The 26,029-nt window shown below is 41.5% G+C and overlaps 1 protein-coding gene across 3 annotated transcripts in view; it reads right to left on the reverse strand.

Moving 5' to 3' along the window:
- LOC6618712 (lachesin) overlaps nt 1–23,104 on the reverse strand; it is a 126,050-nt gene extending 102,946 nt beyond the window's left edge. For all 3 annotated transcript variants that reach the window (XM_032723047.1, XM_002042935.2, XM_032723048.1), the window contains exons 1-2: nt 22,243–23,104; nt 1,125–1,192 (exon numbers count right to left, since the gene is read on the reverse strand). The gene's annotated coding sequence lies outside the window, so the exon portion shown is untranslated. The remainder of the gene's footprint in view (nt 1–1,124; nt 1,193–22,242) is intronic.
- Nucleotides 23,105–26,029: the final 2,925 nt, after the last annotated feature.

Consider the following 26,029-nt stretch of genomic DNA (forward strand, 5'->3'; position numbering starts at 1 on the left):
AAATGTTGGCATTCGATTTTTCTTCTTTAGCGTGTTAGTTATGGTGTGATAAGCGCATTTGACAGTAGATCAAAAGCTAAACGGCAATCATAATTAGCTTTCCGAAGAAACGTTTTCAATTAGCAGCGAAATAACAACTGGCCAATCAAGCAAGCTCACGACCTTTTTTGGTCAAAAGTGCAAACACGAGATGAAAACTTGGCCAAACTTTAGCGATAGCTCTGCTCCCACCAGCTGCTCCTAATTAAAGCCAAAAATCTGAGCATTCTACACTAAAAAGCTGCGTGGACGAGGGGAGAGTTCGGGCCACGACGCTAAACCAGTTTTCCAAGATAAACGACACTTTTGGCAATTTATTTGGGCCAGTCCTCAACGCTTTTTGGCCAGAACGTTTTTGGGGTATTTTCGGGCATACTTTAGAGGCCACATAACATTTCAATTTCCTGACCCCATGAATAATGGCAAGTGTCCAAGAGCTGCTGGCCGAGCAAAATGCCATTTATAAGTCAGAGGACTAAGCACTTCTAAGCCCAAGTCGAAGGGTATGGTGTGTTGGCCAAGTTTTGTGGCCAGCTAATTGAGCTAATTGCGAAAAAATGACTTTCCATGCACAGATGTAGGTAAACCAATGCCAAGGGGCATTCGATATTGATTTTGATTTTGTCGGTAGTCCATCATTCAATTAGTTTCCGGGCAGAAGGAGTTTTGCAGTTTTCATATCGAATTTTATGAGTTTATTAAATGGTATTTCCTTGTAAGCTGACAGCTCGCTCAGCATCCATTTGGCATCGGCTCAATGACAAACCAGACATTGACATGAATATTCACTTTTGTACAAACACACACGGATGGATTTGCAGACACTTAATATGGCAGCATGTTAATATTCCCGACCTCCTATTTGTCAGTCACAAACGTCAGAGACACAAATGTGCGTACATATATGTATCTAGATATTAACACATATATTTGTGGTATATTAAAACCGAGTCTATGCACTCTTAATTCGGCGAATATATTAAGTGCAATACTTATCATTATGTCCCCCATTTCGGAAATGTCGAAAATGTTCGCGTGTAATAATTGATAGTAAAAAGTAAATAAATTAACGAAAATTCAATTACCTGATGGCTATTTGTTTTGGCCGACGTCCGTTTTAATTCCAATCGATGCGACGACAAGGGCATGTGGCCTAAAAACGACAAAGGGGTTAAATATCAGGTACAATTATTAAATAAATAATTGAGTGCGAGTGTGCAAGTGATGGGCATGGTTATGAATGGATTCACAGCCCTGTATTTCATATTTGGTGTAAAGAAGAATTGCGATTCAATTGCGCAAGAACCACGCTATGCTGGAGCACCGACCATCGTCCGCAGTCACTAAAAATTAATTTCAATTTTATTGCAGCGAAGGATAAAGGATGGATGTCCTGCTGGAGCTGTAGAAGGAGCAGAGCCGCAGCGCGGAAAACAAAACTGCACTGAACTGAAATATGCAGATCAACTCGCCTGTCAAGGGGCGAGCGCGAAGTGCAGAGTATTTTCAGCAAAAGCCAAACATTTATGAAAATGCAAAAGCGTTTTTAAGGTTTACCCCAGGTAAGCTGCACAGCAGCACCATCGCCACCAACACCACCATTGCCACCAGCTGCAGAGCGATATTAATGTGAATGGCTGCCAAGCAAAAAAAAAAAAGGAGGAAACCCCAAACCGAGAGTCATACTAAACCGGTGGAAAAGTGTAAGGGGGATGCCAAAAAACAGAGCATGAATTGCGGTTTAAACATTGAATTATGAATATTTCTTTACCTCGACCCCGACCTGGATTTCCCCGGGTGCCAGCGAACATTTATCATCCTGCCAGCCGAGATTCTGATTAAAAGCGAGAAATGTTTCGTAATAATCCCGCAGCCCAACCGAACCGAAGCTCTGTCTTACTAATGCTAAAATCGCGAATCGCGCATTACGAATCACAAAATGCATGCATCAAAATTGCAAGTACAGCTTTGCAAGCCGAAAATCTGTGCCACAACCCGTGTCTTATTTGGGATTGGGGAATTTTTGCTTGTTTTGCCTGAATGATTACGTATAATGAAGAGGAGGAAATTTGCATTCAATTTGTAAAGCAATTCACTCGCTTCTTATGCTAAATGGCAATGGCATTATATAAATTAGACAAAAGCGAAAACTTTTCGAGCGGCGAGAGTTGTATCCTCATCCTGCTGCTCCTTCCGCTAACTCAACCCGATACCGGGAAGCTCAGCCTCGGGCCTTGAGCCACTATAATTGGCACAACTTTTGCTCGGTTAGCATGAAAACTCATTTATTTCAGCGCAATCAACACATAGATACTCTCTTACACACACAGACAAAGCAGCGGACAGAAAGTGGAAGTTATAGCAATTAGCGGACTCAACTGAATGGAGCCAAAAGAATTAGGCAACAATCCAGACAATCGTAGCCAGGCAACGCCGCAATGGAGGAGAAAGTGGACCTGGAGCCCATTGAATGGCGATAGGGATGCGATGAAAGGCTGTTTATCTTTTCCACAAACTAGTTCTTCTCTCCTTCCAAGAAATTCGCTGCGAAGACAGGACGCACAAAGAATGTATAACCTTCAATTCAAAAGTGCAATTAGAAAGCTGATTTAATGATGATTTAAACAAATGTCATGACAACGGGGTAAATCAACAAAAATAGTTCTTGGACTAGATGAAAAAATTAAGATAAATATGTTTATAAATAGCTTTTATGTCTAGTACACGGCAGTAATTAACAAATTATTCCAGGCGGAGCAGTAATTAAGACAATTTATTACACAAAAAAGTATTTTGGCATTTAATCTGAAATCAAACGCATATATATATATAGAACACACGCGTAATTAGCTGATTGTTCCAAATATTTAAATGATGTGACTATATTCCACGACCATTCGATTTGCAATTAACAACGGCTGAAAGTGTTCTCACAACTGTTCGACGAGTATTTATAAATATTCCAGATATTAACTTTGTATTGATTTATTAAAGTACGTCCAGTTTTTCGAAATCAAACCGACTGGGCTCATTAAGGTCTATTCATATATGGCCTTTATTGGAGCTCCATTGCATTTCATAGCCGTCCTTTGTTTTCTTTGCCGAAAAAACTGAATTTGTCATTTAATTAAGTCGGCAGACAGAATATAATTTGCGCAATTTATGCACGACAACAATTTGCATAATGCAGCGCAACAAATCACAAATCAAATGTTTATTAATGCCCAGACATGGACAGAAATCCACAACGAGGCCACATACCAAATCCATATCCACATCCATATCGTTTTGCATTTTGCAAACACGCTCCGTTTGCCTGTCCTCATGAATTATGTGAAAACAACTCAATCAAAATGCAAACTGTCAAAATGGAGCTGTTGGGAAATATGAAAAAATAAAAACAAAAATACGCAAAAATAAAAGCAAACAGTTAGTAACAAATGAATTAGCCATATCTATGCGGCCGACGAGTGTGAGTGACGGCGTGATAACGCGTTATTACACTATAAAATCATTAATATGGCGGCTCTAATGTCGAGGATATGTAAATGCAGGCGCTGTCACGCGAAACGCTTATAAAAAACATGAAACGTATAGACAACGAGCCCTGAAATGCGGCATTAGCTGCCTTTAGACGAGATCCATTGACAACGCCTACCATTTGAGCCCATTACCCAACACTTTGGCCATAAAGTCGAGTGTGTGTGCCCCAGTGCCAAGGCAACGAAATCTATTAGTTTGCCAAGGCTTGGCGGGAATTCCAGCAGAAGAAGAGGTGGAAGAGCTGCGACAATTCCGTAAATTTGATATGCGCAATTTGTTGCGAGGACGAAGCAGCCTGGCAACCTGTTGCCGCTTGTTACGCACTTTTATGACGCCAGCGGGTGAGCTTCGAGTGGATTGCGTGTGTGTCTCAGCCCAACCCCGGTGGAAACAACCTCAAAGTAGTCCCCATTAAAGGTAATATGCCACATGAGTCGCTGATGGAACTCACTCACATTCCTTTTGCGGATTGCCATAACATATTCAGAGGAAAGAATTTGGTCGTAGAACCCTCAATATTCTGATTCATAACCTTAATAAAGGGGCAGTAGAAATAACTAGTTTGCTCTACTGTCTTCCATCAAAGTGGAAGTCCTTTTTTCACTACTTTTGGACACCTAGCGAGTAATTGAATGTTTTAAATGGGTTATCAACTTTCCAGTTATTTCAACTATGAAATTTAATTTAAATAACGAATTTAAAGCAGGCACAATCCTTGCTCAGATAAGATCTCACAATTTAAGCTATGTATATAAGCTATACAATTTCATATTGTGCTGCTGTTCATTGCAGTTTAGCATTTGATATGCAGAAAAAAGAAGTGCATAAGTTTTTTTCCAAGGCTCCGATATACTTAAAGTTTAAACTTTGGCAAATCTCAGTTCAAGACAAAAGTAGCCAACTCAACTTGGAAACTTTTCTTTTTTTCGTGCGCTGTTTCAGTTGCAGCTTTTGGCATTTCTTATGCAGATGATTGCATTTGGCCAAGAGCAAACTGCAGCGAGAGCAGTACAAGGAAAATGCAGCTGCAATTGAATTTTATAACAAACAATTTTACGCTTTAAGCACACTAGAATTTGCTTTTGTTGTAGCTACCAATGAGGCTGCTGCCTTGAAGTGCCGGAGTGCGTCATTGACTTTGCCTCGGGCCGAAGGCACTTTTCCACTCTTCTTTTTCCCTATTTATAGTTATTTACCATTAGCTGGCATTCACCTACCTCTCATCGACCCTTTCGCCTGCAGCAAGGACCTGACTTTCCTCGGACTCAGTAAGGGCCACACAATAAGCATTCTGGCCCAGCTACTTGGGCTCGCCTTTATTTCCTGCGGCTTCCCCTTCTGCAGCCTTGAGGGTAATCGCTGCCCATAAGCAGGCACAATGTTTAATAAAAAATAGCAAAACAAAAACGAAATCAATTCACCTAGCCAAGCAATTATGCAGCAGCAAGTTGAGAAAGTAAAAAACTTGGTCAAATGGTTCTCAATTAAGTTAAGTTTCGGCTACAGCAAAGCAATGTAGCTGAATGGCTAAAAAAGTTTGAGAAACAAATGTCCAAACTGATGAATGTTATTATAAAACAAAATATATGTATAAAGAGAAGTAATAATCCATCCATGTAATATATTTTTTTATTTTATTGTTTTTATGTAAGCATTTAAGACATTTTCTGCTCAACATGAAATATGTATACACAAAACCAGGATTTCAGCAATTAAATTTAAAACACTATATAACTGCATTTGCAAGCTTCAATAAATAGAGTTTTAATTGTGTTATGGAATAACAGATGTTCATATTTAAGTTCTAAAAATGTTGGCTAGACTTTAATATTTGTTGTATACCAACAGATACATTTGCTTTATTTAATGTCGTGTGTGTGGATTTATCGCATTAGCATTTTTTAGCAGGCCACACTTAAGACATCGAAGACAAAGTTTGCACTCCCACAGCCCACAGCCTGAAACCCACAGCTCCATCTGGAGGTGCCTGGCCCATTCTAATCCCATTTCAGCCCCTAGTGTATAATTATTCTATCTGTCGCATATGCATGAGATCAGCTATAAGGCCTGGAACACGCCCCCGATGTCTCCATCTGGCTTTATGTAGGTATGTACATATGTACATATGTATGTATGCCTATGTACATATATGCATTCATATTCGTATGCCCAACTTCTGCGTCTTCCCACTCCGCAGCTTCATTAGCAACTTTGTGCGTATTCATTAGGAAGCAGCAACAGGGGGCACAGAGCCCCCAAAAATCCCCCTCGTTGCCACACAGCTGCGACTGGTTGATAAAAGATTTATGCGAGCACTGATAACCCGACGAAACGCCCACATCCATAGACACACTGCCTGAATTCTGGATAAATAAACCAAAAAAATAAAAAAAAAGTGAAAATAAAAATAAAATAAAGAGAAACAAAAAAAAAGTCCAAAAACCAGCATACCGAAAATTGCTCAAGTCGGGTAGTCAAATGAAAAGATGGAGAAAAAAGGGAAAATTAAAGCACATAAGGCAGCTGCTTGATTTGGCATTCAGCACAAAAAGCGACTCCGTCAGCTGGGGCTGCTCCATGGAGGTGGGAAGGGGATTTGAACCCGGCGGAAAAGGCTCCCCTCTAACCGCTAACGCCCTGTAACCGCAACTTGTTTCAGGAAATGTTTTGGCAAAATGTTTGGTAACTCGACGGCGCCTCTTTCACATGTTCATAAATTAAAATGCCGCAAATCAAATTCACATAAGGCTTCAAAACACTCAAACGCCCGGCTCAAAGCGCCGGCAGAACTGACGGACAGAGGCGTCGTTCGGATTGTGGATGGAGTCATCGGGTGGTAGCGCTGGGAAGGCCTAAAAACAGAGGGGGCGCCTCCACTGATAAGAAACGAGGCAATCCTTGAATATTGTCTAAACCGAAAAACCCAAAAACTGGCGCGCCGCTGCATGTTAAATTATGTTCACACTTTTGTGGGCTCCGCTGGTCGGACCCAAAAAACCCCGAATCCGGACACGGACTACAGAATACGGACTACCGACTACGGACCAACGACTACGGCGGAGTCCATGTCCATATGGCAGTGGGTTTGCATGTGCGGTTTTTATGCTGGCCAACCACTTAATCTCCTTTCGGTTTATGCCGCTTCTGTCTTGGTTCGTTTTTCAAGTGAAATTTATTATATTTTAATCACTCCCCGGGGACTTGTTGTAGCAGTTAAAGCGTATTTTTAACTTCTTTCTTTGTTTTTTTTTTGTTGGCCCCCTCCTCGGAAATATTAACAAAATTGCGTCCGACGTGGAGCGCTTTAAATTGCTTTAAGCGTCGACCCGATGGCGAAACATAATTCTTCGCACGCCGCCCCATTTCTTTTGGCCAGGCGTTTATGGCCGGGTTGGGCCAATGGCAACGCGTCGTATACGCAACTTTAGCAATGCTACACCCGGAACGCACTTAATCATTTTGATTGCCGTAAATGGCGCATTTTTAGTGCGTCGCAGCTCGTTTCTGCGGCTGCCAAAAAGGAAACAGTTTCAGCTCATTAGTGATTCATTTATTTATGCTGGCCATTACTTAAGTTATTATTATATGATTAGGCGAAAGTGCGGCTGGCTCATTTATTATGCATCAGAGTGCCAGAGATCGAATGGAGTTACTCTGCGATTACGATTGTGAGTCAAGGATAGCTGAAGGCCATGTGCACACACCCAGTGCTTTTGCTCAGCCCGACTGTCAGGCACACGGAACGGAACATCGATCGACTTGGACAGCTATTAGACATAATCACGGCCGATTCACACAAAGCCCAGTCAGCTGTAGTATCATGGGGTTATTGGAGAGGAGGGGAAGGGGGTGACCAATTGCAAGGGGCTGGGGATTGGTTATTGGAGTGCCTGAATAAATGCCTGCATGCCGAGAAAACCAACCAACAGACGGCCAACTTCCGACCGAGGCAGAGAGGCAGGCTAAAAGCCAAGGCGCAGGCAAATCACGGCCGAAAACACACACCAAAAACCGAAAAAGAACCCGAGCCAAAAAAAAAGAAATTAAGAGGGAAATACCGTCAAGCCACTGGGATATATTGATTTTGCCTTTCGGGCCAACACACAACGTACATGGCCAAAAACGTGAACAAAGACAAAAATCAAAGCCGCATGCAGAACGCAGCCTGCGGCCTCAAGGAGGGATCCTTCCTGCCTCCTCGGCTCTCCTTCGTCCGGCTTCCTCCATCTCACTTTCCGTCTCTATCAGTGGCTGGCTTCCTTGCCGGAGCGTTAACGAGCAGTTTGATGGCTCGAAGAGCTGTAAGATACTGCACTACTACACTTGGGAAAAATCTATCTAACATGGGACCACTTCCTTAATGCATCTGCTGTAAAAATTTCATAGCATAGTATTTGCAACTTTATAATCTATGTGATGTATGAAGAAAATACGATTTATTTAAGACTTGAAGGAGTTTCGTTTTTTGTCACAGTTTAGAACTCTTTGTTGCTGCCTTAAATGGCCTGGCCAAAAGTCGGCTTAAAGCCTAAACTTGAGCACAGTCCCGCCCTGACCCCTCATAGATCAACGGCACTTGTTGGCCAGTTTTTTTTCCGCCAGCTCGGCATTTTCGCTCGGCTTTTTTGCTCTGGCCGGTTATATTGGGTGTATGTGTGTGTGTTGCCGGTGATGGTGTGCAGTGTGCAGTTTGCAAATGTCGTAACGGGCCAAGCGCAGCCACAAAGCGAAAAATAACATCGCCCCATCGTGATGCACGTTGCCTTTGACGGCCCATGGATGCCACATGCAACGGCAACAATGTTTTCGACTCGATTCGCTTGCATTCGGCTCGATCTGGATTTCGTTTCGGCGGTTCGTCCTTGCGGTGGGCCTACCTACCCAACCCAAATACAAAAAACTAGAAAAAAAGTGGCGAACAATTCTATTGATTGACAGTTTGGCAAAACGCACACACACACACACACGCACACAAGAGGCAACAATAAAAGCAAAAAGCCGAAAAGTGTAGAGCCGCAGGCGTTACCGCTGCGGATGTGCGCTTAAAACCGTTGCAGGCAACGTGAAAAAATGCTTCCTCCATTGATTTGTTATGCAGAAAGGTGCAGGCCTCGCCAGAGGCGTTGAAAAAAACTGCACGAGGGGGGGGAGGTATGGGCTAGATTAGCATTCAATTCGAACGCGATGCCGTGAGAAATTCTTTAAATTTTTGGCACATCTCCCACCGACAACTAATTTACTTGATTGGCGGTGCGTGATTCCCCAGGATTCGGCATGACTTGCCAAAATGCCGAAATACCTCCAATTCCCAGTGCCCAAAAATCGCTACGTTCGCTTGATTGATCAGCTTTTGTAGTTAGTACACGGTACCTGTCGCCCGACATTGTCAACTTTTGCCGGCCATTAATCACCATTAATCAAGGGCAGTGGCACTTCAGCAGATGTCAGAAGCTATATATACGCATTTAAATACACCCTACGCCGCCCAGCCAGTCTACATTTATTTTTTATCATGCAAATTAAATTTAATTGCTTAACAAGTTGTGGCAATTGGTCGGCAAACACAAACACACACACACACTCACTCACCACTGGCCATTTGGCCACGAAAGTAAGGGAAACCCTCCACAAATTATCTGCGCCGGGCCAGACACTGCGGCCTGGGGCTCAAACAATAACTAATGTCAGCCAAGCGCAAATTGCTTTATTAAATAAAGTTCAGCCAAAATAAGCAAACCGAAAAAAAAATGTGGGCGGAAGTATCCCCACACGTCCCGGGGGAGCTAAGAGGGGGGATGAGTCCCCCTGGTCGGCAGGAAGAATCAGAGTAAATTGTACAATGTGGCCAGTGTTCGGACCCGTCGTCTAATCATTGTGCACACACTCCAACTGGCTGTGAGAAAGGCCTTGGCAGTGGTAGTGGGCCAAAGGGGCAAACAGCACACAAAAGGACTGGTAAGGACATGGCCAGGCGGCCACAAGGACTGAAAGTATTTTTAGCTAATATCAATTTTTCATAGTTCAAAGATTTTTGCCCAGACACAATGAAATCTGTGTGCACATGTCGTGAGGCAATAAGGAATTTTCTGGTTTTCTGATTATACAAAATCCTCTGCAGTGTCCCAAACTGAACTAAGATATATATATATATATATATCGCCGAAATAAATGTGTACGCTTAAAGCGCCGAAGAGCCTTTGATTTGTTTTTATTCGCGGCAGCAGGCTAAGAAATAGTATCTCTGTAGTGGGACACTTACAGCCTGAAAGTGACAATTTATGGCCAATGAGTGCACGGCAGCATATTCAATTTTCAACATCCGCCACTATAGGGGATTTTTCCCGATCCAGGCTATGCGATTTCATTAGCTTCATCTATATAGCTGGGAAGATTCACAACCGGATTTCAGGCAGGTGTAGTCTGTAGTCAGCTGCTGTTTTCCGATTCGATGTGACAATTTCACTGTGTGCTCATCGTAAATTTTCGCCAAGCGTTATCGACACAGGCATCCTTGGTGGTCCTTATTGTATATCCTTATACCCTTCCCGAAAGGTATTTGCTACTTTGCCATAGAACTAATTACTCTCCTTTTAATCATTTGGGAACGATTTTCGAAGACTTTGAAAATTTGCAGTTATAATCGCCCATTCAGAAGCATGTTTCATTAAGGATCCTTTGACTTGCTTCGATAAACTCAAGGGTATTTCAGCCAGTCAGTCTTCCCTCAGTTCTTGGCTTCACTCTTCTTGGCCGACTTGCAGCTGCATTGTTTATGTGTTCTGGCCTGGCTGAAGTCGTGTAAATTCTCCCCTTCATCTAATGGCAAATTTATTTGGTACGTAAACAGTTTTTTGGCAAGGACACACAGGAATATATCGGAGATACAGGAAGGCAGGCGTTGGGGGATATCTGTTCTGTTCTGTTCTCTGCTGTTCTCTGCTGTTCTCTGCTGCTCTGCCTTTGGCTTCTGTATTGTCTGCTACTGCTGGTGGAGTCAACTTGGATTGCTTGTAATTCCTATGTCAGGCTGAAATTGAATTCCATTCTCAACCACAGTGGAGTGTGGGTAAGCCGAACTTGCTAATAATGCATGCAGTGGTGGTGGTCGGAATGGTTAGGATGGGAGAAATGGAGCTGGCAGGAATGGTAGGTGCAACTACTGGCAACTTTTCCAACTAAGCCAACAGGTTAGACATTGACTCACTGAGTGATTGTCTAACTGTCTGACTGTTTGTTTGCTGCTTACCATACCATTGGCTGTGATCAAATTCGTATGCGTGTGATGTGCATTGCTCTTGTTTTCAGTTTAATTGCACAAATCCATTACGCATACGCAGCGCTTGCCAACCAGGACATGGATAGAGTGGTCTGGCCCACAAAGGGAGTAGCAAAATTAATTTTTCTCAGCCGCAAAATTGAAACCGAACAGCGTCGAAGCGCGTCGGCAAATTTACACACCATTAAGTAGTTTACCAACACACAAACAAGGTGTGTTTGTTCGTTCGCCCACCATCAACCCATACACACACATATACAGCCACACGCACACTGGCACATGATCCACATGGATAGTCATTGTAATTTGATATTACTCTGCCAAATGGCGGCATGTGCCGCCTGGATGGTGCACACAATGGCAGAAACTGAATCGGAATACTCGAATGCTTGGCTGATAGAGAGAGAATAAGCAAAGTATGGCTGGGCAGGAGAAATATAATAAAATAAAACCCAATATCCTGGCGAGAAAGGAGTGTGCGTGCGTCGATGTCTGCATGTGAACTATTCAATTCGCTCATTTCATTAAGTTTCTTGTCGCACTCAGGCACTTGACGTTGACAACGTGCCGTATGCGCAATATGTGTGTGCGAGGTTGTAAGTAGGTGGAGCCCCATGTTTATCAGGCCGCATAACGATGTGTCACTTGTGCGTGGCACTGAATAGAGAGCCAGAAACCTGAGGATGGCCCATCTGCGCTGGGAGCAGGAGCTGGAGCTGGAGCTGGAGCAGGGTGCGGAGTTTGAAGTTCGGTGCACACACTGCATATTGATATGCTAATCGATCGGGCAACAAAAGCAACAGCAAAGACAGCAAATCGCTGGGCAAAAACCGACTACGCCAGCCCGTTTTTCAGTGTGTGAGAGAGTGTGTTTGCACGCCTAATGGCATAAAGACAAAAGCTCGGCGCACAAATGGCAAAAACGCAGAGCGTGATGTCCTGGACATGGGCGCTGTTCTGTGTTTGTTGGTCCTGGCTTTAGAGGTGGGTAAGCGCTATTAAGCGCTTTATTTAGCTTTGGACACAATGGCAACACCCGCACAACAGCAACAACCGCCACTGAACAACTGTGTAGATAAGCACTTTTGACGCTGTAATGGCTCCGCTGACCACTTTGTATCCTTGTGTTACCATATGCTCGTCCCTTGTCCCACCATATCCCTCTATCGAGGACACACACACACACATCTAAAGTGCCCTTAAGTGTCCTGGGCAGGCCACATAAGCGACGACACCTAAGCAAAACACGCAAACAACCAAGTCAGGCCAAGTGCCTGTTGTCCTGGCCATTTGGCGTGGGAGTCGCCTCCATTGATACCGAGTCTGCCAAAACTCGGCTCCGGATCCGCCCCATGTCTGCGGTTAGTTCTCGGTTCCAACAAAGTCAGCACGATTAAGTAGTTGCCCAGCGGATGATCTCAAGCCAACCAAATTAATCATTAAGTTGGTATAACAAGGCATTTGTATTGAGTTTAAAAGATTGGTATTATTGTTTACACATTCATGTCAGTAAATAAAAATTAACACACAAAATCTATTTACATTTAAAATCAACCAACAGCTAGGTTTTTCATAAATTAAATTACTTTGCCAAGCACTTTAATAATAAAATCTGTGAGGACTTCAACCAAATGTAAACCGTTTTTATATTTACTATAATATATGCATCACCAACTTTACTAAACAAGACTGGGAAGTCCTGACTATTGCTTTTAAATCTCTGGTAATTTTGCAAGTCCCTCTCAATTTATGCACGCGATTCATACGACAAGTTGACTTTGCTAAACAATTTCTTGGTTTTAATAAAAGTAAACAACCGAGCTTAGTTTGCTAGCCCCCCCAAATGACATAAAATTGGGGCCGCAAAGAATGCAATTTTCGTGCCTATTCAAAGGAGAACGCGTATTACTCAAAAAGGAATTAACTTTTCCTATCCATTCCGCCACCGCTCCATCCACAAATGGGGGGGATAGGGGGAAGTGGTTCCTTGGGCAGATGAGCTCACGTTAATCCTAAAATCTGCCCAAGTGCTGAGCTGTCTGCCGAAAACAACAACAAAAGGCAAAAATAACAGATTCTGGACGAGAGTAGCACGCACACAAATTCACAACCAGGAAGCTGGAGCACGAGAATTACGCACATTCTGGCAATGTACACACTGCGTACACGCAATATGGCTCCACTTTCGTTTTAATATGAATGCTAATAGGCTAAGTCGGGATTTCTCTGGACGCACCACTCTCGGTCTCCTCGAAATGTAATTTTCCCACAATTTTTGTTCACTTTACGCATGGGGACCAGACAATGCGAGGCCGAATGAAAGGAAAACTTGGCAATATGGTGCAGAAAGCGGCAACACAATGGCCAAGCCATTTTTATCGCTTTCTATTCCGGGGCTTATGGTCTGCTGTTAACCAGCGAGGAGCAACGGAGTCCAAGCCGCCAGTAAGCCCACTGGGGCTAGCATTTCGTTTCCCATTTACTGACATTTAATATGACTCTACTTACGCAGCAGCCCACCGAAAAAGTACAAGGCCAAAGCGGGGAAATCTTTCCCATATTATGCAAACGTCTTAGCCAGAGCAGTGACCTCCAATGACCCAAAGCCAGCACATATACATAAATAGTGGCGAATATATTGGTACTTTTCGGGTATTAGTACACTGCGAAAAAAAATACTACATAGTTTCTTAATTTACTTGTAAGTCCAGTATGCAGTACTGTTCATTTAGAAGTTAAATTCACCTTAGAAAAGTATTTTATTATTTTTTGTGTGGTTTTTTCTTCAGTGCACTCGTCTACACTCGTATTTTCCTTGTATGAGCCATCTTTTATCGTTAACAAGCTTGCACTCTAATTTAGGCGACTCCCATTGTGGCCATTCCTTGGTCCATGCAGGAGGACCCCCGGTGGCGCAGGATGTTTATCGTGGAATTTGTGCCGTGTCCCGCCTGCTATAATTGGCTGTTAGGTCCGTTAAGATTGCGCTTCAATTTCAGATAGGTGACATTTCGTTGCATTTTAATGAGCTTCATTCCGCGCGGCACCACACCATGCCATGCCATTCCATTTCATCAGCGGCTTATCGACTTATCTGCCAGCTGGTAATTGCGTGCTAAATTTTATGCTGACTTTGGCCAAAACACAAAGGCGAAGCTGCCATCCATCCACCTAGGCCATAAAACGCTGTCGAAAAATCTGTCCGAGCAGCAGGTTTTATGAATGCATGGAATATGTATGGCCTAATCAAAGGCAATGCCAGTCAGATGTGTCTAAATAATTCAAGTGTTTCAAATAAACACATTTAACAGGTCGACGCCGGCGACGCCAAGAAGTCAGCCAAAGGGCGCACAGCCCGAACTTTTGGCATTAACAAAAAAGGCTCAAACGGCAAAAGACCGCATAAATGATGCAAAGTATTCTTCTTTTTTTTTTTTGGCCCCACTTTGCCGTGCCCCAAACGAAGTTTAAACAAAAATCTCTTGTTTTGGGGTAATGAAACTGCAAGAAGCCGCCGCCGGCAGCAGCAAGGACACGGGGAAAAAGCGCCACGGTAGGTGGAAGCGAACCAGGAAGGAAGGAAAACCAGCCTGGTGCTACGCCTACAGCTACACCTACACCTGCTGACAAAGACATTTACTCAAAAAGTTTTGTGCCGGCGCAGGGCGCAAAATAAAAGGCAAAACAAGGTATCCACAAACTGGGACACCGGGGCACGACAAGCATTTCTGGCAAGGCGCCCGCGCCCATTAAGGGAGCCCACAAAGGGCGCGTTTTTCATTACCATCGATGGGTGGGTGGCTCGTGGGTAGGTGGTGGCCACTGAGTGCGGGTGGTGGGTCTTAAAAGCGGCGGGTAAGAGCCCAACAAAAGTCAAGGATACTGTCAAAAACTGCTGGCGGGCATTTCCTCACTTTCGATTTCACTTGTCCTTGCAATCGCTACGTCGTCTGCCGACTGTTACTTTCTCCTATATTGTTGTTCTTTTTTTGTTTTCTTTTCTGAACTTTTTTTTGGATTTAATTATTTGGGCTCCTGCGGGCAATACCCCTTCACAGAACCGAAACCGAAAATAAAATAATAAAGAAAGTGTTGTCGTTTTTATTTGTACTCCCTTTTAGCTTTGGACTCGCAAATGAACAAAGATGGGAATACAATTTAGGCCACGACATTTATATAAATTTATATATGCCTTTATCTGCCATGGATGCATTTATTTATTATTCGATTTGTTCACTTAATTGAACCGAATTTAATCACAGCCCGAATTGTTTGTTTATTTGCTTATGTGTATCTTAGGCAATTATACTAAAGACTGTTCGGGATGTTCTCCCACAAAAGCCACTTTAAATTTAAATAACAAGTGGAAATAAGTAGATGCCAAGGCAACGGGCTTCAAATTGCGCTCCATTTACACAAGCAAATCAAAAGCCAGATAATTAAAGGCCAAAGATAGACACACTAGTACAGGCAATTGAAAAGGTATCCTCTTATCTCCTCGGAAAATGTTATGTTTCTTCTTTGTGAGATAATATTCCTATCAAAACACCTGGGGGCAAGTCAAACATGATGGTTTTCCTTTGCAAAAAGACACGACTGCTTTATTTGGTGAATATCTTTTTATTAACAGTTCTGTCTGTCATTAATTTTGAAGATTTAAAGAACACAAGCATTCCACAAGAATCGGACTAAATGAATGTACATAACTTGCCAAGTCGAAGCATCTGTGTTGCAAGTGAATGGCCAGCCACAAATGTCAACTCAAATGCCTCGAATCAAATATTTGTTATTACTTGCCACAGAAGCTGTTTAATAAATTTCGTATTTTATTATAGTATGGTTTCTGCTTGTGATTTGCAATTATTATATATATAGCACGAAGCAATAATGTAAAAAAAATAAAGCAAATATGGTATCTAAATTTCTTTCATATTGCCCTAAATAGCTTACATCACGAAATGTTCTATCTGTAAAATTGGAAAGTGAAATTAAATATTATGGAAAATCTGGTAAGATGTGAAATCTCTATATCGTGTGGTGCAACTGACCTCTTGGCTCATTAGCGACACGCACACACATGCAGTCGCACACACACACGCGCACATGCACACTGGGGCAAGCTCAATCCTATAACAACAGCTTACAATTTAAGCTAATTACGTGGTGCACGTGAGGCTATGATTTAGCGTTTAGCATTGCAATTAAGCCGACAACTGGTCGTCGGGCCAAAACGAGGGCTATCCTGGCGGACTCCGAGCCAACCTTATCATATAAGGAGCAACACGCAAAGCGGCCCTAAGTAGAGTGTGTCAAGCCATAATGGACAAGGGCGACAATCAAAGCCGCGAAGAAAACAAATGCCTGCGAATAAAGCAGAAGCCAATGCCCGTTGACAAGTCGCCAAGGACACAAGGCGGGGGTAAAAATAAAACCCCTATATATAAACACCATTATATACTGCTTTTAAAGGCGTAAGGATAACCAAAACGAGGATGCGTGCAGGACGAACGTTAGTGGGCTAAGTTATGGACCCACGACCGCAACGAAACGCGAATTAAGGGGGCGTTGGCAGAGAAGTGCAACAATTAAATTTAATTACCAGTGTCATAAATATGCCATGTCATACCGCAGCCCATACTCACACCCACACTCACATCACTTGCCGCAAACGAATGCAATTGCCCAAGCAAAATAATCAAATAACATGCTGCCACGGTGCCAAGAGCGATTCACAGGCCACACAACCGAATTTTTTTTTTTTTTTTTTTTTTTTTTGGATATATTAATTTAAAACTGTCCTTCGCGGACAATCATTAAATTTGATGAATGAATGCCGACCAAAAAGCCAGTCAACCAACGTGTAAATTACCACTGCACAAATTAATTATTCAAATGTGCACACTTGAATGGCTAAACAAACGACGCATGTGTGTGCGTGCGTGTGTGTGTGGGCCATTGCATTAGCCAGGCCCAATCTGCAACTGCAGTCAGTTGCTGCTGCAACAGCAACGGCATCCTAATTAGCCGTAATAAAGCGCCTAAGCATGGATTTCACTCGAGCGCAGGCTGGCTAACAAAAACAGCAGGATAATGTGAAGTCCGACCGAATGCATTGAAATCAGGCATCAAGCGGAATAAATTTAAGCTAACCAAGAAACTTTGCCATCTTCTGCAAATAATTGTATTTTTTAATTACCAGCTGAAATATGAACTATAATCATTTTATACAAAAGCCAAAAGACCATTTCTTGACGCGTTTTTCTAGCTCGCACGTCGCCTTGCTAAAATATTGGCAATAAAAAAATCGTAGCATACTTTTTTGCGCAGGCAGCAGAATTAGCCATTAGCAAATCAAAGATTGTGTGTTGCAAACACCCAACACCCTCCCTCACCCCTAGTAATTCTACGCCCGAAGACGTTTTCATATTTTCACTATTTTCACGCTCATTATGTGCCAGGCAATGCTCATTGCCCCGATTCTTGGCCCTTCGGTCTTGGCCCTCTCACAGCAATTACCTGCGATCCTGGCTCATTTTTATTTTCCTACCCGCGCTACGATTGCTGCCACATTTATTTTACTTACTCGCTGCTTCTGTTTCATTTTTTCCCCAGCTTGATTTTTTCCACATTTTTGTTTTATTTTTTTCTGTATTTTTTTTTTTTTGCTATTTCAGCTGGCCACAAACAAAAGGAGGAGGCAGTGGAAAGCGTGGCTTGGCGTCATAATGAGCGCAAATTTATTGGGTCATTTGGAAAAATACGAGAAATCTACTGCGGCGGCAACTCCGTATGGACATTCCTTATTTTCCTTTTGCCATTTAGCCAGAATTTTTAACATCGGGCCAAGTTGAAACGAACGAACGAGAAAGAGCAAAAATAAAATAGTTGCTTATTATGGCATCTAGATTTCGTTCTCTTCTCGTTTATTTTTGTAATTAGTCAATAGTTGGGAAATGGCTGAGCGAAACTATAAACCGTCGCACGGAGAAATGAATTTCAAAAATTAAAAGAAAGCTAATTCATATACATTAGTAAGGACACCGAAAGGATAACAGAACAAAGTGAGTATTAGTTTGCAATGTTTTGCTCAAAGACGCCAGCATAAAATCAAAAGAACTAAGCTGCTTAAAATTTGCTGACCCAAAGTGACCAATATGGTATTTAGCTACACATGTGAGTAAACCACACGATCTGGGAGTGATTATGTGTAAGGCTCTTACTTCCACACAATTCTGTCCACTTGAGCTTCAGCCTTAGTCACTAAGTAACCAAATAATTCCCTTGCCAACAGCTCTATTAATCTCTCATCCGGCAAATACAATTTGTAATTAAATGTCGGTAATTAATTATGAATTCTAGTGTGGCGCACTAAACTAAAACGTTCCGAGCTCGGCATTTATCAATTTCGATATGTGCCAGCAATTGGAGACGGAACGGCCAAAGGACGAGATCGGATGGAGGAGCATCGAATGAGGGCTGTGGACTCGAAATCAGGTAATAACCAAGAACCAATCGATGCACGGGCAATTGAATTAAAGCCAATTGCAGGCAGTGCGTGCACGCCTGGTTTTATTGTTATGAATTATGCTTTGTTATTATGGCCATCGACGTGGCCAATACAACCGACCATATGCATATGCGCACGGAACCGGCCAGGACATTCGAGATGTCCCAAAATGCTGGCTAGTTGTCTGTGGTCGGTCGAGGCTACTATTTACATTATTCCATTATTATGGAATATTTTCCCGTGTGTGTGTGCGCGCACCCGTGCGGTCCTGTTTAATTAGCCAAATTTATGTACGAATGCTTTAAAACAATTACCACAACAGGAGCTGCCACGCCCCCAATGAACATGAGGTATGCGCTAGTTGGCGTTAGGAATTTTGAATAACAATTGGAACTTAATAGAGTAGCTGGCTCTTAAATTAAATTGCATTTTGTGGGCCATGATACAATTAATGGTGAATGGTCAGGCAAGGATACCGAATGCGGAGTACCGGATCCTGGGGGTCCTGCGAGTCCTGGCAGCTCTGAATAATGGCTGTCGAACTCAGCTCAATGAAGCTGGGTTCGGAAAAATCGAATTTTTGAAATTTAAAAGCTGGAATCGTTTGCCCATTTTTTGCCCATGTTTGCCCACCAATTAGTTTTTTTTGCCCACGTCCAGTTTTTGAGATATGAATTTTCGAACAAGTTCGAAAATTTTCGAAGATCAAAAATTTCACTTTTTTCAAAATTTTTTTTTTTTAATCGCAATAACTTCGTTTGCCCACGTTTGCCCACCCTTTAGAATTTTGAAATTTTCGAAAATTTTCGAAGATCAAAAATTTCACTTTTTTCAATTTTTTTTTTTTTAAATCGCAATAAAATCGTTTGCCCACGTTTGCCCACCCTTTAGAATTTTGAAAAAATTTATACTTTAGAAAATATAAGACATTCAAGTTTACCTCGGTCTACTTTGCCCACCCTTCGAAATTATTTTTTTTCGTTTGCCCACTCTTAAAAATAAAAAATTTCGATTGCCCACCTCTTAAAACTAAATAATTTCGTTTGCCCATCCTTTAAAATTAGTTTATTTCGTTTGCCCACCCTTTAAAATTAGTTTTTTTCGTTTGCCCACCCTTCGAAATTAGTTTTTTTCGTTTGCCCACTCTTAAAAATAAAAAATTTCGATTGCCCACCTCTTAAAACTAAATAATTTCGTTTGCCCATCCTTTAAAATTAGTTTATTTCGTTTGCCCACCCTTTAAAATTAGTTTTTTTCGTTTGCCCACCCTTCGAAATTAGTTTTTTTCGTTTGCCCACTCTTAAAAATAAAAAATTTCGATTGCCCACCTCTTAAAACTAAATAATTTCGTTTGCCCATCCTTTAAAATTAGTTTATTTCGTTTGCCCACCCTTTAAAATTAGTTTATAATGTTTGCCCATCGTTTAAACTTAGTTTTTTCATTAGCCCACCTCTTTAAAATATATATTTTCAGTTAAAAGCGTTTGCCCACCCCTTAAAAATGGTTTTTTCGATTTTCCATCTATAAAACCAAATTTGTACAGATGTATGTAATAACTGTAAGTTGTGGCGCCAATTTACATATGTATCTTAGGATCGGCGGACAGAAGCACTAATATTATTTGATTATGATGAACACATATATGTATGTATGTACATAAATATATATGTATATATACAAAAAACTATATATATGTATGTTCATCAACACTTGCATGAAATTTATTAATGATTAAGAAAATTTGATAATTGGTCCGCCGATCCGGTGGGCTAATGAAAAAACTAAGTTTAAACGATGGGCAAACATTATAAACTAATTTTAAAGGGTGGGCAAACGAAATAAACTAATTTTAAAGGATGGGCAAACGAAATTATTTAGTTTTAAGAGGTGGGCAATCGAAATTTTTTATTTTTAAGAGTGGGCAAACGAAAAAAACTAATTTCGAAGGGTGGGCAAACGAAAAAAACTAATTTTAAAGGGTGGGCAAACGAAATAAACTAATTTTAAAGGATGGGCAAACGAAATTATTTAGTTTTAAGAGGTGGGCAATCGAAATTTTTTATTTTTAAGAGTGGGCAAACGAAAAAAAATAATTTCGAAGGGTGGGCAAAGTAGACCGAGGTAAACTTGAATGTCTTATATTTTCTAAAGTATAAATTTTTTCAAAATTCTAAAGGGTGGGCAAACGTGGGCAAACGATTTTATTGCGATTTAAAAAAAAAAAAATTGAAAAAAGTGAAATTTTTGATCTTCGAAAATTTTCGAAAATTTCAAAATTCTAAAGGGTGGGCAAACGTGGGCAAACGAAGTTATTGCGATTAAAAAAAAAAAATTTTGAAAAAAGTGAAATTTTTGATCTTCGAAAATTTTCGAACTTGTTCGAAAATTCATATCTCAAAAACTGGACGTGGGCAAAAAAAACTAATTGGTGGGCAAACATGGGCAAAAAATGGGCAAACGATTCCAGCTTTTAAATTTCAAAAATTCGATTTTTCCGAACCCAGCTTCTTTGAGCTGTCGAACTCGACCAACCGATGAATGCAGCTCAATAAATATAAATATGAATGTCTTTAACTATTATGCCATGTGATTGCTGTGGCTTTCGTGTGTCTTTAATTATTTAACCATTATGTGCCATTTATGCCAGTGTGTGTGCGTGTGAGCTCGCCCGTGCGTGTGTGTGTGTTTGTGGAAAATGTTCTGGGATATTGGCTCCTCGATTTTCCTCCGCGGGCGGGACGCACTTATTTATTGATATGTCTTTCATTTTTAAGCTTCGGCGGCTGCCCGCAGTATTAAACGGAAATTAAAGTTGCCCATATACGCATTTATATATGGGCCCGTGTGAAAAGATACATATACGATATGCATGCGTTTATTTTAAAACCCCATTTTCACCACGTTTATCCATGTATGTAAATATCGAAACTGTTTCTTTGCCCTCAGCCCTTTCTTGGTGGAAAATATTGTGTTACACCGTAAATGATTGAGTAAATTTCGAATGAAATCGGGAAATGGGGAAGAGACTTTAAAATTTAAGGCAAATCAATATAACTGCAATTCTACTAAAGTGTGACCAGGTTTTATACAGTTGCAGCTATTTATGAATTTGTCCTTTTTGACAATTGTATTAGACAAAGCTAATCCCATTTAAATACGATTGACAATGATGAGTTTTAATGCATCTTTTTTCCAACTGAATTTCATGGTAGATTTAAAAAACAAAGTTCCCCACCGCAAAATTATCAGCAAGCATTTATAATTTATACACATATCAATCGGTTAAGCTGGACTGGCATATTATGCGAGTAAACGAACTGTGATTGTCACATCGAGACATTTGGTTTTCCTTTTGGATTTATGCCATTTCAATCAGATCCGCTCGGTGTTTTTGCAACTGGCGCATAATTGTTTTCTATATAAACTGCATTTTTACAATGTTTTAAACCTTTTGCAATTTGCAATTGGCCGTGGCCAAAGCCTATGGCAAACGGCAATTTATGCTCGGAAAAAATGATAAACTGGCAACAAAACGAAATAAAATAGTATTCTGGCAGCCAATTGAAGTACGAAAACTCATCATACATATTTTTAATTAATTGTTAAAAAATACAAACAATAAAGCAGCGACAAGGAATACAACCAAACAAAAAAAGGCAATCATATAGCTTTATTTTATATTAATTATGCAGCTGAATGATTGCAGCACAGCCATTTAAAATGCAGCCAGAGCGGCGAAACAAAAACAATGACTCCAATTAAATTGTGCAATTGCCTTATTTTTCTTAATGCCACTCGTCAATGCAACGCGGATGTGCATATGAATAATTGTATTAAGGACGACTCCCACTCTCAACAGGTGACGATGGGACTTACCTCGCACTGAAATTTCCGGATTATTGTTCCTGTCGGATTTGGGGCTCTTTTAGCCTGACTAAGCACTTTGACCCGATTGTTTATTTGCTTTTCCTCGCTTTATTTATGGCTGTTTTGGCTTGGCACGCACACCATCTACCATCTATGTTTGGCGTTTGCTTATGTTTGGGGATCACTGGAGCACGGGACTCGGAACGTAGGATATGTCACTTTCGTATGCCCAGCGATGCTGGAGCGACCTGGAGTCCTAATTTAAAATGCCGCACAATCTTCCGAGTGCAAATATTTAAATATTTAATTTGCCAGCGATGATTGTTTACGTTTGCCGTTGTTGCGGCTGCTGGTATTTTTCACTTTTAATTTAATTAAAAATCTTCGTCTTGCTGTCGCTTTCGCTTGCGTTGCGGTTAATCACAATTTATGGCAATGTGTATGCGACGGTGTGGAGCTGCTACAATTTTGCCCAGCGGTGTAGGCCCAACGGTATTTCGCGAGAGAGCGGAAAATTTTTGGCGAAGCGAGAGAGCGCGCGTAGGTGCCAAAAAACGGTAAAGGGACGACGCGAGAGGAGCAGTTTTGATAACCGAAATCCCGAACCGCGATTTTGTTTGCCGGTTTGAAAAGCCCGAAAACTTACGGTAGATTTGGCAGTTTCAGTATGATAGTTGTTTACTTTCACTTTGCTAACACTTCTGTTTCAAAGTATTTTAGAGTTGATTTCTCAGGTGTTACCTCAACGACTTCAATTCAACACTATTATTTATAAAGTGACGCGAGTTCGATTTTCGACTTAAACTTGTGCAGTTTCAATTTAAACACCTCTTTTCGGTGGCAGTGGGACGAGAGCGCACAACCGTTTGCTATCGCGTTTCGAATAGGACTGAAGACCGTACGATTTGTGCGTCGTAGGTAGCAAGAGCTCGGGCGAACGGCACGTCGGCAACCACTCGTTGATTCAACAGTTAGCCGAGCGAGACTGACAGGAAGGGAAGGGGGGAGTTTACGAACGAACCGCACAATGTAATTGGTATTAGAGCCTCTTCTGGCGCGTGTGGTTGTTGCTGTTGCTCTTTTTGTTTGCTGCCGTTCGACAGCCGCAATCGCAATGAATGTGTGCCACAAGCGAAGAGAAAATTTCTCGCCGCAGAACTTAAGAGAGAATAGTGGTCGGATTATGGAACCTATTCGCGGCGAGATAGTAGGGATAGCAGTGCTTATGTTCTACTTTAAAGCATTTGGAATATATTTAAAATTAGTTTTAAATAAAATGAATCAGAATTAATGTTTGAAATAATAATACACACGAAGAAATGTTTGTGCATTTCGTAAGAATTTCTTTTATTTCTATTTTATGAATAAGAAATTTTAATATTTAGGATATCCTCTAATGCATATAACTGTGTTCATTTTAGTTAACCTAATTTCAAATGAGATACCGCTTTCAAATTCCCTCTAAGATTACGAAAGCTTAAAGCTTTCTGCATCTTTATTTTAAGTGGGAAATGTTCTCTTGATAAAAGGGATATTTGCTCTTAACTCGAACTGCTTGATGAACTATATTAAACTATAACTTTAATATTTTTAAGTTTTCTTTAATGAAAATAGTGGAATATATTAGTAATATAAACAAACCCATGTGGCAAAATCGAACAGTGTCCATCTTTTCATTACTTAGAGCAGCAACCTAGTGTACAAATATTTAGTGTTACATCTGGTAACATCTTGCAAAACCCTCAAAACTTGACCACGCCATGATGTTTATTGGTATTTTGGACTTCTTGTTTCGGCCCCCACAAATATTTGAAAATTCCAAAATTAAGTAAGAAACTCTGCTAATTGACAGCTTTGTGGTGCGCCCTTCTGCCCATCGGAGTTCTGTGTTATTTATAGTTGTTTGCTTTTTTTCTGCTGCTGGTCTCGTTCCATTGGCCATTCTGCCCATTTTGTCCATTTTGGCCATGGACATGAACTTAGACTCGGTTTCGGGCCTCATCTTCACGCTTCAAGGCCGACACACACTTGAAAGGCGCCCCCAATTCATTTTCTTTTCTTACTTAGGCTCCTCGAGCCAGTTTATTGTTATTTTGGCCGTTTCTGTTTTTGTTTTCTGGCAAACTTCTTGTACTGCCATCTGCGAAATGAAGCTTACCGCCCACTGGCCGCCTTCGGAGTGCCAATGGTTACCAGCTCCTTGCCCGTCTTCTTGTTTATCCAGGAGTCGCAGGACTCGCCAGGACTCGCCAGGACTGGCCAGTGTCCAGGCCCAGTTTGGCATCGCCGACAGCCCCAAACTATTTGCCATGCCCCGCTCCCATAATGAATATTTATGAAGATTTAAAAAACATTTTCTTCGCGTCTGTTGTTTTATGATTTGCAAGTGTGCCTTTCGTCCTTTTTTCCTCCTTCCGCCGGAGCAACGCCGTCAGCTCAATGGCGTGCAAAGTCCTCTGTTTTTCGCCCCAGTGACGAGTGCGCCGGAATGCCATCGAGATGTACATTGGACATGGGACATGGGACATCGGACACGGGACACGGGACATGGACCAGCGGAAAAAGCAAACCACATCCCATGCAACCCACGGGCAAAATCATTCTAAATACGCATCGTGCCATCGCTGCTTTGTCGTTTGTTGTCTCAATCGCTGCACAGAGCGAAATTTTGAAATAAGCACTATAACTTGATTTATCAAAATAAGGATAAAAACTCCCTTTTTAAGTGTCAATTGGGAAAATAGAAACTATACAAGAATACGATTTCAAAACATAAGATTGCTTTGCTATTGTAAAGAGGTCCTTAGTCCTAGAACAAGTAACTCAATAAAGAGATAGGAAACTATTATTTCCATAGCCTTTGACAGGTTATCGGTGCAACATTTTAAAATATTTTCCCCTTTTTTTTGGACAGTGCTCATTGGTTTGCTGCTGCTCCTTCTGCTGCTGTTGTTTTCATTTTGTAAATGATTTCATTATGTGCTACAAACGCCCCCATCGATGGCGTGGGTGGTGATGACCATCGCGCTGCCGTTTCTGTCGATGGTGATGGTGATGGTCAGGGTGGACTGACGGTGGCGTATACTTGATATTGCCAGTGCCATCGGCGGCAGGAGCAAGGACGAATTTGCGTCCGGCATGGCTCCTTGGTGGGAATTTATTGATAATTTAATTTGACATTTGCGGTCCCTGATTGTCATGATTGTTTTCATTTTAATCTTGTTGTTTTCCTAGCCGCTTCTTTGTTCTTTCGATTGTTTTTTATTTTGTTTTTTTTTTTTTTGGCTTTTTGTGCGCTTTTTTTTTCATTTTATTTGCTCTTTTATATGCATTGTGTATACGATTTTTTTTACATCGAACCTTTGGCTATTTGCATTTAGGTTTTATGCCCTTGTTTTTCCCGCTTCGCAGCGGCACTCCTCATCATCATCGGCGGGAGTTGGAGTCCAAGTTGGAGCTGGGGTCGGTGGGAAACAATATCGATGGGGCGTGCTAAGGGAATTTACTTGGCGTTATGGCCCTTTAAAGGATCGCATCGTTTAACTTTCGTTTGCTGCTTTGTGTTTTGTGACTTGGCCCACGCTTTGTTCAGCTTGGCACATTGCAAATTTGCATGCGAAAACAATGAAATTCATTGGTCCTTGGCTTGGCTGGGCTGCCCACGCAGGGCAGCTTCGTGTCTTATTGAAATGTCCTTCGTCCTGGCAGGCCTCACCAAATACCTTGAGCATCAGCAGCAGCAGCGGCAGCCAAAGCAGAATCTACAAAATGTAATGTCCTTAATGACATTGCCAAA

This window comes from Drosophila sechellia, chromosome 3R (genome assembly GCF_004382195.2).
Source record: "Drosophila sechellia strain sech25 chromosome 3R, ASM438219v1, whole genome shotgun sequence".
Taxonomy (NCBI): domain Eukaryota; kingdom Metazoa; phylum Arthropoda; class Insecta; order Diptera; family Drosophilidae; genus Drosophila; species Drosophila sechellia.